The sequence below is a fragment of the Notechis scutatus genome, chromosome 3 (genome assembly GCF_049901735.1).
Source record: "Notechis scutatus isolate UNSWTSFEM ecotype Mainland chromosome 3, rNotScu1.2, whole genome shotgun sequence".
Taxonomy (NCBI): domain Eukaryota; kingdom Metazoa; phylum Chordata; class Lepidosauria; order Squamata; family Elapidae; genus Notechis; species Notechis scutatus.
This window is the reverse complement of record NC_142011.1, coordinates 73,516,105-73,529,279: the sequence shown is the minus strand read 5'-3', so window position 1 is coordinate 73,529,279 and position 13,175 is coordinate 73,516,105. Positions and strand designations below refer to the sequence as shown.

General features: G+C 36.6%; 1 protein-coding gene across 2 annotated transcripts in view; it reads left to right on the top strand.

Moving 5' to 3' along the window:
• LRRIQ3 (leucine rich repeats and IQ motif containing 3) overlaps window positions 1-12,840 on the top strand; it is a 60,078-nt gene extending 47,238 nt beyond the window's left edge. Inside the window, exon 9 of one of the 2 annotated variants that reach the window (XM_087960475.1) lies at window positions 12,709-12,840. The gene's annotated coding sequence lies outside the window, so the exon portion shown is untranslated. Of the gene's footprint in view, window positions 1-56; window positions 438-12,708 lie in introns of those variants that run through there. The other variant, XM_087960474.1, reaches the window with a different exon arrangement.
• The last annotated feature ends 335 nt before the right edge of the window (window positions 12,841-13,175 follow it).

Sequence of the window (13,175 nt, the reverse complement as noted above, 5' to 3'; positions counted from 1 at the left end):
TCAAGGGGAGAGTATTTAAATGACTGAAATATACCATTCTTTTTGTCTTTTCCCAGACTGCAACATTCTGCGAGCTTATGCGACTTCAACTGTGTGTTTCTTGCATGCAATGGTAGCTTCATGCAATGAATTGTGGACGTGAAAAGGAACTGATCACAAATTAGAGCTTTCTACTACAATCAAGACAAAATAGGCATGTGTGTGCATAACATGTAACAATGTACATCTATTCCTTTCACAAGAGCAATACACACCCTAAAATATATGCCCTGTCTTGAAATTGAAGGCAATGTTCTGGCTGCCAGAAAGTCAATAAATGATTAAAAATCCTGTCATCTACAAATATTGTGTAACAAACAGATTTGTACCTCTTAGATCACAATCACCTCAGAATCAAATCTATGGCTAATAAACTTATTGACACAACAAAAATCCAATGTCTACCTCATAAGACTGGCTTCCCTGCAGTGAAAGCACAATTATTAATAGTGCTATATTGCTGAGAGTTGTTTTATTTTTGCTCGTAGTAGTCTTTCGCCCTCCTCACGCTTTTGTTTTTCATGAAAAGAGCCAGTAAATGGTAGATAAGCCAGGATTTCATGTTTGAACTCTGGGATATATTACAAATGGATTGACTTTTTTCTCTCCCATTGCTGGATCTGGATATTTTATCCACCCTTTTCTCCTCCTAAATCTAATTTTGGCTTTTGTTGAAACAATCGAAAAAACAAAATAGCAATCCTTGTATTATCCTTTAGGTAGAAAATCAGCCAAATTGTTTTCAACAATGAAATGTTCTGGTGTATTTTGGAAAGGCAGTAGGACAGTTTACCATGCACCTGTTCTTGGAAACACTGCTCAGAAACCATCGCTAGCATTAGTGCTGTGGCTTTGAGTGCATGACATCGAGCAAGGTTGTGATTTGGTCATGGAAATACCATACGTAATTACACAGCAAAGGTGCGACTTGGAGACTTGCTTTGTGCTTTACAAAACATTTTTTTTAAAATGGTCTGGATTAGTCAGATCAAGAAAAAGTTGCCTTGCATTCCCAGCTTTTTAGTTTCCAGAAGTCTTTGTTTCTTCAGGACTTAGACACCAGGAACATTCTTCTGTTAACCCAGGAGTGTCAAACTGACTGTCCATGGGCCGGATGTGTCATGTGTAGGCCACACCCATCCCAGTTCCACGAATGGGGAAAACATCGTGAAACATCACATGATGGCAACATGATGCCGCGAGTTTGACATCCGTGCTTTAACCTTTCTACTCCCTGCCCCATATAGTAATTATATTGTCAGATAAATAGTTCTTGAAAGCATGCAAAAATTTTGGAAACCTTCAGCTAGCCTAATAAGAATGTTGTTGCTTCTGTTTGTTTTTTTAATCTTAGCCAACATAACATAGTGACCCACTTCATAACCAATTTTAAAAACATTACTAAATTCTTCCACTTGAAATAAAAAGATGAGAACTGGGACTGGTTAGATGAGGGGTGTCAAACTCCCGGCCAGTGGGCTGGATGCATCACACGCTGGCCACGCCCATCCCTATTTTAGTGAAGGGAAAGTCAAGATAAGTCATGTGATGATGTGAGTTTGACACCCCAGGGTTAGGTGCAAAACGTTACTCAGCTGTGATCTTTATAGCATTTTTCCAACTCAAAACTGGTTGACCACTGATTGAACATTCCATATGTGAAATGGTTTTTTTTTTTTTTTCATAGCCTGATGTTACAAAGCAGCAGAAAAGATAAACGCAAATTAATGATCAATGTAAAATATTTGGAAGAGTATGGTCAGCATGGAAGCATTATTACTGATTTAATCCCCGTGGCATTTTTGCTGCTTATTAGTTAAGCTCTGGGCATCCCAGTTCTGCTTGCTGACAGCTCCAATTATGGTTACTGCTAATAGGCTCGTGCTTATGGCCTCCTAGCTCTCAGCTCTCCTCCAGCACCTTTGCAGCAATCTAAATAGGCAGTAAATGTATATACAAATGAATGCAAATGACTCACTGTGAAAATAAACAGGTGGGATTTTTGCTTCAAGGTCTGAGATCAACAATATAGAGCCTGTTATTTTAAAGGCAAGAATTCCTTGGTGAACCTACTTTTTCCGATGTAAAGTCAATAAAATATGACTATGTAGAGAGCATATCAAATTGCTCAGCAATAATTATATAAAGAAACGCTCCAGCTGGTAATAAAATATAACATCTTTAAGGATGATGCCCAATCAGACCAATGTCACATGTTCTGAACCCACAGCGGACAACCAGATATTTATGAGCAATTGGTACAAGAGAATCCTAATCATATTTTCTAGTAACTGTTATGTCAAACTATCAGTATATCAAGAGATATACTGACTGCTACCAGAGACACTGTAGCCAGAGTATAACTAAGTAGTCACAGATTGGCTGTCCTTGATAAATTTGTCTAATTTGCTTCCAAGCTGGCAATTCTCCGTCTTGTGTTAGGGAATGCCATCATTTAGTTATGCACTGTATGAAATTAGATTTTCTTTTGTGTGCCTCCACTCACCCCATATTCAAATTCACTAGATGCCTTTTGCCCTCACTTCTTGCTAATTTTAATATCATGACAGCTACTAGGATTATGCAGTGCTTTAGATTTAATGGGGAAGAAGTGTTGCAGAATGTGGGAAGGTGAACAAAGCACACCTGTTACAGATTCACTATAACAGTTATAAAACTGTTTTCTATTATTTGTGGCTGAAGCAGAATCTACATAGCAGCCTGGCAAAACTGAAAAAATGTGGCTGCTCCCAGTGTTTTGAACAACTCTTAAGAAGCAAGCCCTTTGAAATAAGGGAGTTTAGTACCCCCAACATTCAAATATATTTCTGTATATTTCGCTTTCCCACACTGGTTTAGTATACTTCTTTGTCCTATAGAGCAGGGATCCCCAACCCCTGGTCCACAGCCCGGTACCAATCTGTGACCCATTGAGAACTGGGCTGCGTAACTGGTGTGTGAGTGTGTGAGTGCGTGAAGCTTTATTTGTGCAAGTATTGGGCGCGCATGCGACACCATCCTGTCTCCTGTTGTCACTGCCGATCTGCGGAGTTGCAAAGGTTAGGGACTGCTGCTAAAGGGAACGCTATAACATACTGATGAATTGAAATGTTATTTTCCCACATAAAGCTGTATTTAAAAGCTTGATTAAATGATTAGGAATATGGACTGCTTGTAATAGTGATAATCACACACAAGCTATATGAAATTCATTGACATAACCAACGTAAAAATCAAACCTGGATATTCTACAGCAACTGCAAATGAACAAAACTTCATTACATTTCTGTTAATTTCAGAAAAGTCAGCAGATAAAATGCAAATAATTTTCGTTTCAAACCAGTCTACACAGTGAATAAGTGGTTATGAGATGTGGCAGAAAGATCTGCGAAGTAAAACATCCCGTCCTGATTTGACTACAGAAATCAAACAACCATGCAAACATTCCACATAAGGAATGATGTTATATTTCTCCTTCATCAACACTTGAGGGTAAGAAATTAAATCATGTACATGTGAATACTATTCTGGCTGCATGAGAAGTAATTATGAAGCGAAGAATGTAGAGAAAAGCAAGGTTTTACACTTAGGCAGGATAAACCAAAGGTACAAGTCCAGACTAGTTGAAACCTGGCTTAAAAACAGTAATTGTGAGAGGGACCTTGGAGTCCTAGTGGATAATCACTTAAATATGAGCCAGGCCTAAAAAAGGGGGGGGCTAATACAATCCTTGGTTGTATAAACAAGCATAGAATCAAAATCGTGTGAAGTAGTAGTACTGCTTTATAAAAACTTACAAAGGCCACACCTGGAATATTGGATGAAGTTTGGGGTACTATGTTACAAAAAGTTGAGATTTTGGAAAAAGTGCAAAGAGCAAATACGATGATTAAAGGACTGGAGACTGAAACATGAAGAACTGTTGCAGGATTTGGGTTTGGCCAGTCTAGAAAAAAGAAGGAATAGGAGAGACATGATAGTAGTATTCCAGTATTTGAGGGGCTGCCACAATGAGGAGTGGGTCAACTTATTTTCCAAAACACCAGAGGACAGGGCAAGAAACAATGGATGGAAACTAATCAAGGAGAGAAGCAACCTGGAATTAAAGAGAAACTTCCTAACAGTGAGGACAATTAACCAATTGCTGGCAGAAGTTGTGAGTGCTTCATCACTGGAGGTTTTAAGAAGAGCCTGGACACTCACTTGTCTGAATGGTATAGGGTCTCCTGCTTGAGTGTGTGTGTTGGACTAAAAGACCTCCATGGTACCTTCCAACTCTATTTGATTGTAATTGGTTGTAGGATTACGAAAAAGAACCTTGAGACAGATTGAATTTTAGATCATCATTCTAATTGTTCATATCCATGAGTCACATTAGTTTTGGTTATTCTAAGTGGTATTAGGAATTTTTCCATAGAAGAATAGTTGGTCTTCCAAATGAAAGTTGGTCTTCCACATGACAGGATTTATATATAGTTTGTATCAGGGATGGGATTCTACCAGTTCTATAGAACCCCTTGTTAACTTTCTAAGCAGTTAGAAGCAATCTCCTTTTGTTTTTTTTCCATCCTTATTACATTCTGGCCAGTATGCCTAGACTTCGTTTCTCAGGAGCTTCTGAGGCTTGACTTTCTTAAAGGGGAAGGGTTGTTTTAAGATTTTTACACTGCTGCTGTGAGGAAATTCTTCTCTGGGCAATCAGCGCTTTGAAGAAATAATTAATAATGAAGCAGAGCAGTCAGAAAGAAGCTTTTAATGACAGGGAACCAAGATGAGTGACATTCAGCAAGGCTTCTTGGCTAGCAAGAAAGATTGACTTTCAAACGTGAGTTTACATACCCATTCTAAGTTTTGGTCTAAAACTGGTTTTTGGTAAAGGTTTAATCCTGTGTTTATTGATGGAATAATTTTCCCTATTCAGCTTCAACAAGCAACAGCTACTGTTGTGATTTAATTATTTGTATTGTGTTTGATTTTTTTCCTGCCTCATGGTTTCTTTTTCTATCTGGGGAGGGGGTCTTTCTTTATTTAGTGCTTTAGTGGTATCTGGCACTGTCCTTTTGGGGTATACTTCCAAGAGGCAGGATGCAAGCTTGGCACTGATTTTTTTTCCCTGCCTTTCTGGGGGGGGCATGTGACCTTTCCTTGTAAGGTGAGTGAGACCAGCTGGTATCTTTAAGTGGTGCAAATGGATCAAAGGATTGCTTTCCTGGGTGTGCTTTTTCTGGAGAGCTTAAATGATCTCTCTGCTAAAGGGTTTCACTTTATGAGCAAGAGTTGGCTGCTGATAATTATCACTGCATTTTAACTATTTTCATTCCTCAAGGTACTCTGGCACCCTGCTTGATTTGTAACTCCGGCTTGCAGGTATTTTTAATCTAATGATTAGTATTTAGGGCAGCTTTTTGAAAGCAAAGAAGCTTTTTGTATTTTTATACAGGTAATCCTTGACTTACAACAGTTCATTTAGTGACCACTGAAAGTTACAATGGCACTGAAAAAAGTGACCTGACCATTTTTCACACTTATGACCATTGCAGCATTTCCACTGTCATGAGAGGCCAGGCAAGGAGAAGCGCCTCTTGACATGAGTGATGTCGAGTTGGTCACGCCCACCCAGTCATATGACCACTAAGCCACACCCACCAACTAAGCCACGGCCACAGAACCGGTTGTTAAAAAAAATGAATCTCACCCCTGGTTTGTATCACATCCCAAAAAATTGTTCTTGTCATAAAATATTTAATTTCTAATCTCATGTTTATATGCTATTGCTATTGCTTTTGATACTGATAAACTTAATTTTAGCTTTATACTATGGTGCTTGTGAACTGCGAACTGCTTTGTGCCTTTTCATTTTTGCCTTTTTTTGTGTGCAGTTATTCCTTTTTTGTTACAATTTATGCAACATAGACTCAAGAGTTGAATTAAAAGTAATGCCACTTGTATTTTAAGTTGTCAACATATGGTAGTACTGAGGCACTTCAAGCTCTATTTTTTCACTTTAGTTGATAGGAAGTTGTTGTCAAGAAAAGGTTGTGTAGCTATTGTTTGTGAAATGAAAGCCTGCTTTTAAGCAATGTGCCATGATTGAGTTGATTGCTGAAAGAGTTCCTCCAAATGATATTCATCACCAAATGCAGGTTATTTATTGTGACAACTATATTGACATTACTCTTATGTGTTACTGAGCCTAAAATGTAAAAATGGTTAACCAGGGACTGCTGATTTGTGTGATCATGAATAAAGTGAACAAGATATGATTTTCACATGAGAAAGTTTGATTAACTGATTAAGGATAATCAGCAGATCACTCAAAGAGAAATTGTTATCAAACTTAGCATTTCACAGAAATATGTGGGTCACATTATTGATGTTTTCTGCTTTATTAACATACCCTTATTACAACTAAAGTTATCTAGGTGGAGGCATTAATTGTCAAGCACCTTTGTGTATAAAACAGCACCTTCCATCCAGATCACAAATTTCTCCAGGAAAATATTGACACGAAGACATCAAGCAGTAGCTACATTCTCTCCCATGGATATCACCTAAGAGTGAAGATAATTACTAATGGCATCAACTTTACTAATAATGTTGGTATTCTTCCACACTTCCCACCGAACAGCATGAATGAAAACTTTACACCTTTTGGGGTTTAAGTTACAGTCTTAATTTACAGTCTTTCTTAGTCCAAGGATTGTATGCGTGCATATATGTGACTAATTTCATGCTATAACTTTTGTCTTCTTCATCTCATGTGGCTCAGCTTTCTTATTTTGTAACTGCTTGTCAAAAGATTATTTCTAAAAAGCTTGACTGGTCTGCCTAATGTTTGTCCACATCTTCTCATGCTTAAAGCAAAGATTTTATTGAACATCGAACAGTCATTTTTAATTTCTGTTGTGCAAAGAATATTTTTTTAAAAAAAGTTTCTTGTTTAAATTCTTATGTTTTTGTCCTACCTTTGTCCTAAGCAACTTAAAAGTTCTGTACTGTGTTTTCTTCTCCCAGTTTAGTATTCGATTCACAGCAAAAACTCGGTGAACCAATAACTGATCAGAATGAGCTTCATTGATGAAAACATCTAAGTATTCCAGATGACACTATAGCACATTAATTCTGTAAGGCTTGTCTTCCAATGGAAAATCACCATGCTTTAATTTTATCATATACTCTGCTATAGAATGTTAGATACCTCAATCTCACTTCTTTCATACCCAAATCCATGAATTCAGTAAACAGTTTTAGCCAAATAACAATGGCTCCAGGAACTCTTCCATAAACAGAGATAATAACACTGAGCAGTCTAATGGTGGTGTGAGAATTACTGCATATAATGGAGCACTCAGAATACACTATATTTTTGCTACATATCGCATTGCACACAATGAGGTTGTGTCAGCATGGCTGCTGTCCAGCAATAGCAGAACGGATCCAAATTCAGAGTTTTGCACTTAGATCCCCTTCAAATTAATTCTCTATTAAAGTATTGCATTTCAGATATGGCCCATATGGTTTTACTCAATTAGCAAGGAGGAAAGAATAGTGTGAATCTCTGAAAATTTCTCATCATAACTAAAAGTGCATCGCTAACATCTAAAAATGACAACTTCTCATTATGATTGATATCTTTATGTTGAGCCTCACTGAATAGTTCGAACTTGTACTTTTGTTGCCTTATTATAACTTAACACATAACACAATATGCTTAAAGAAGCAAGAAATGAAACATTTCCCAATGTTCATGTTTTGGAGAGCAGGTCATTGGAGGTGTAATGAAACTTACTCTTGTGATATAAGGCAGTGTGATCAGGTGAATAATGGAACATTTCCTTATATATACAGTATATTGCCTTGCTGAAAGCTGTCAATATTTTCAGACCATGAAAATGAAAAGAAATACATTTTTCAAAAATGAAAAAAGTTGTAACTCATTTTTCAACCTAGCATTAATTCTGAGAAAATCAATAATGAAATATTATCAATTATTTGGGGACAACTAGTTCCATCTTTGGCTGTCTGCAGGCTATATTTCTTAAATGTTTTCTTACTCTGAAATCGGAGGAGGTGACTGCAGGCTTACTGTACATTCAAAATCCACCCCCACCCCCCCAAAAAAGATAACTTTTTTAAAAGGGTGTGAATAGTGAGTCATGTGATCAATGGCATTTCCTACGAAAACAGTGAACATTTGTTATTTGCCCTATTAAGAGTTCTTTGAATAAAAAGAACAGTAGGCATCAGGTACCTTCACAACATGAATTAAAAAAAAATGAAAATATAACAAGACTTTTAAATACCATCTCTCTCTATATATCATATGTCAAAAGCCAAGAGGCATCTCAATTATAGCAAAGGGTGTCTGTCTGTCTGTTTACATCATCTATCCTAAGAAAGTATATAAAAATGCAAAAGATTTAATAATACAAAGATTTGCTTTGAAAAATATAAGTGACAAAGCTAAATACCAGTCACGTACTGAGATGCTATTGTACTGCAAACCAGGTCATCTACCTGCGGGGCTGACTTTTGGTTTCCCTTTTTGAATGTCTCCTATGATGGAAATGCAAGCAATTCTCCAGTGTGCTTTGCTCTCTTGATCTGGAGCAAAGACTTTAAATTCTCACAACACTCTGTGGAGTTCAGTGCAAAAGATGTGCAAATGGTTACTTTGATTTGTTTTAAATATCAAAGGTTGCAGGCCCACTTAGGACAGAACTGTGAAGAGATGGGCAGGGTTTTTGCACTTACAACACTGCTGTAGGCAACTGGGAATGCTGCTGTGAACTAAGGCATCTCCTGGGCATCATCTTTGTCACAGATTTCAGATGCTAAGGTAGCTTTGCATTAGTGCAATAAGAAAATGCCTGGGACATCCACAATAAATCACCAAAGCATCATCTATACATTTTGTGGCTTGCTTGGTTTGTAGCTTGCTGTAGCATGGATTAAACTGATGAAGAAATGCCATGCCCTTGAGTTTTCCCCTCAGAATTAATAGTTGTAACTACATAGCTGATCCCAATGAAAACAAAATGGCTTTACACCTGGTTATCCCCCCCCCCCCTTAAAGAGTAATAACCTGGCCCTTCCTAGATTCTGCTAAATCAACTTCCACAACTTTGGGACATCCAAAGATCAGAGTGGTAGAATTGCTGTCCCTTCAAAATCTGACAAGGTAGAGCATTTTCATTGGAAGCAACCACAATAAATGATAAGTAACAAAACCCTTTCTTTTGTCTACAGCAGTAAATTTTGCTGAATTTGATGAATCTGGTCTTTAAAAAGTGTTCCTTTCTCTTTTTTTGTAAGCAATAAAGCAAAACAGGAAGAAGCACTGTGAATTGGCGAATCCTTATGAAACCATTCGCTGTGAGTAGACATTCAAGTTGTAATCCTAACACATAGACAACCCTCCAAGGATTTTATTTATAACACATTTGTCTCCTTGTATATAATAAAATACATTAATGTGCACCTGTACATTCTTCAATCACTAATGAAGGCCCACTGATTGGTTTTTTTTTAAATCAAGATGGCAATCAAAACAATCAAAACCATGATTCTTTTTGGACCTCACCCTTCTTGTGGAGAATCTTATCCAGAACTGGACTCATTAGATTCAGTCAGCTTCAGAATAGTAGCATTGGAAGAGGCCTTGGTGGTCTTCTGATCAGGCAGGAAACCCTATACCATTTCAGACAAATGGCTGTCCAGTCTCTTCTTATAAAACCTCCAGTGTTGGAGCATCACAACTTCTGGAGGCAAATTATTCTGTCAGGACATTTCTCCTTAGTTCTAGGTTGCTTCTCTCCTTGATTACTTTCCATCAATTGTTTCTTGTCCTGCCTTCAGATGCTTTGGAGAATAGCTTGACTCCCTCTTCAGCAGAATTTTGTTTTGATTCAGCATAAGTGATGGCTAAAAGAGTACTTCAATAGAAGGAGAAACCGACATCTGATTTTCAGCAACAGATGACAGATACGTGTAGATTGTCAACATCCGAGTTAGTTATTTTTCTATTTTGAAAATAGAAAAGCCTTTGATCTATATGCAAAGGTTTTGGAGTTCTGTTTATAGTTTTCCATTTCCAGCTGTTTTTCTCCCCTCTGCCCTCATCTGTCATTTTGAAATTATTAAATATGGTTATGTGTACACATTTAACACACCAATATATATATGTAACACATAACACAATATGCTTAAAGACCTCTTGTTAATTTAGGGTAGCATAATTATTTTTAATCTAGTTCACAAGTCAGCCAAATCTGAAGTTTACTCTAGTTGAGTAAAGCATGAACTCCGATAACCCATAAAAAGAACCTTGAACAGTCAATGAAGCATTTCTGTATAAGTTTTATGACAATGACTATTGTTAGCCTTTTTAAGAAATGTTTCCAAGCCTTTTTTTAATACAGCTTTTTATTTTTCTCTGTGGAGTGAGGAATCATTGTTTCCCCTCTGCACGCTACATAAACCTCCACTGTAGCACACAATAGAATCATTGCTTGAAGTTCAACAGAAGTACCAAGAACTTACGACTTCTCTCCCTTTTTGCTTCTTAAAATTAGCATTTGGCACAACAGTGGGCCGTTCCACTTCTGACACAGTTGTGCATGAAAGAAAAAGAAGCTAATTCCTTTTGATTTCCGCCAGTTAGTATTAAACTTATGAGGCATGAAATCATCTAATTCTCAAGAATCTGGTTTCCGTAGAGTTCCCAATAGAAAACATTTCAGCATCAAACATATGGGCTTGTGTCTCACAAACCGTAGGGATGTTTATTTACTGACACCTTGATTTGCTTGTCCTTGAAAGTATTCAGGGACTAAATTTTAAAGACAGATACCAGGATCCAAAAAAAGAGACACATTCACAGGGAGGGGGAAACCACTCACCCAGCTTTGTGTGGTGATCTTATTGCAAGGATATCTCCTGCTAAAGTAACAGGTCACTGGAGTTCATCTAATAATTTTCATGTCTTGGCTTTACTGAAGTAGAAGACAACAGGTCATCAACCTTATCTGCATCTCCTTACATGAGGAATGATTTCCTCCTGAAATAAGATAAGCTTGTGGAACATTGAGGTGCCTACGTTGAACACATTTTTCACATTTAGTTTAGTTTTTTCTTCTTCTTTAGCAATTTTATTTTTTATTCCATTATATTTTGAGTGTTTTCTTTGATTATGGTGAAGCAGAGGTACAGGTTACAAGCTAGAATCTAGTTGAGATGAAAAGATTTTGTTTGTTTTGGAGTAGCTAATGAGCCTGGATTTTGATTGTTGTCATTTATAAAAATCAGAAAAGATTAATGCATCATGGGAAATGACCATAGCTCTTTATCTATACTTATTGATGATTTTTGTTGGTCTCAGTGGCTTAATAGTGATTTTTTAAAAAAAGTTTAGTGTGAAAGCCTCTATGTACATTTTTGTTCAATATATAAACACGGTAATTCAATATGCTAGCAGCAAATTCAGAAGGCTTAAAATGGCAACATCCCCACACAATAATTGATGGGCTAAAAGTAACTTCGAAGTTAGCAGCAATTCAAAAGCAAACAAAAAAGTCTAAAGGATAATGTCAAATAACACTGAATAACAGATTGATTAAGGAATGGTGGGGAACCTCAAAAATAAGTTGAAGAGAAGAAACAGAATGGAGAATCTGGAACGGAAAAAAAATGATTGGTTGGTTGAAAATTGAAGAAGTTGGTTAACCAAAGATGGTTATGCTGTGAGAACAGCCAATAGCTGTGACAGAATGAACAACTAGTGAATGAACTGACTCTTGGGATTCCTCTCTAGACAAGGAGAGAATTGGGGATAACTCACAAGTGCTCCAGACATTTGCTAAGTGTCCTCCATGTTGGCTTTCTGCCCGGATCATGACAAGGAAGGAAATTTGCCCTTCTTTCCTTGATTGAAAATTTTCATCTTTCTCATGACTTTTATTGCAATTAAAATGTTTATTTATTTTTTATTCTTCATACAAGCCACAAGCAACTTATTTAAAATAATATGTAGTTAAACTATTAGACAATAGCAATAAAGTTACAATGGGCTTCTGATTTGCTGTTCTCTTTGTCTCATTTGTATGACTGTCTGATCACAGTCATACAAATGAAACACCGTTTAATAGCTACTTTTTTAAAAAAAAGAAGTATTGGCTTGGAAAAAGAGCCATTCAGATATTACAGACAAAATGTTAGATTCTAATTGTTGGCTACCCCCTATTCACTATGCTTCTTTTGAAGAAAACAACAAATATTCAAATGATATTGGTCACTTTCCAACCAATGTTTGGCAGTTTTAAATGGATTTATTATTCATTTATTAAACCAATCGTTATAGCCAAGTTATAAACTAATGTATAAACTAATTGATTTCAACTTGCATTGATTTAATTGAAATAATTATACCATCATATACAATACTTTAATATTTGCTGGATTTTCTGCACCATCGTAATACACAGACACAAATTACCTTTGTCACAATTCTTGAGCATTTGTTTATTTCTGAAAAAAGGGTTGTCACCAAATAACATAAGATGTTTTAATCACTTGGTTTTTAATATCTGTGTTTTTTTCTTACAGAAGATCATCTTCAATAACTAATCAGTTTGTGTTCTAAAAAGAGTAATCTATTTTCCCCCATTTCAGAGCTGACCATCTAAACAACAGGGCGATCTGCAATTGGATCATCATTATCTTGAGCAAATTTCAAGGTGACATTACAGTCCCTCTGAAATTAGTATTACACTGCAGTGTTATGAAGTGACATTCATTTCATTCTGGCAAAATGATGACATTAGCATCTAATTATCTTGAAGGAAATTCAGTATCAATCAACTTGTCTGCAATATGGCACTGCCTCCATTCTACCAGGTTTGAAGGTGGAGACCATCATGCTACAGGGGAATTAATACTTTTACAAACCAGTTCTAAATATTTTATCTTGGGTACTAATATGCTGAAATCTCAAAGTTATTAAGACTGTGGGACTGACCCATTAACGAACTAGTCTGTTTCATAATTATTATTATATGTATGTCATTCAATGGATTTTACCTTATTGTTTTATATGTGACTTAACCTCTGTCTGCATTAATGGAAATTAATGTGAATCT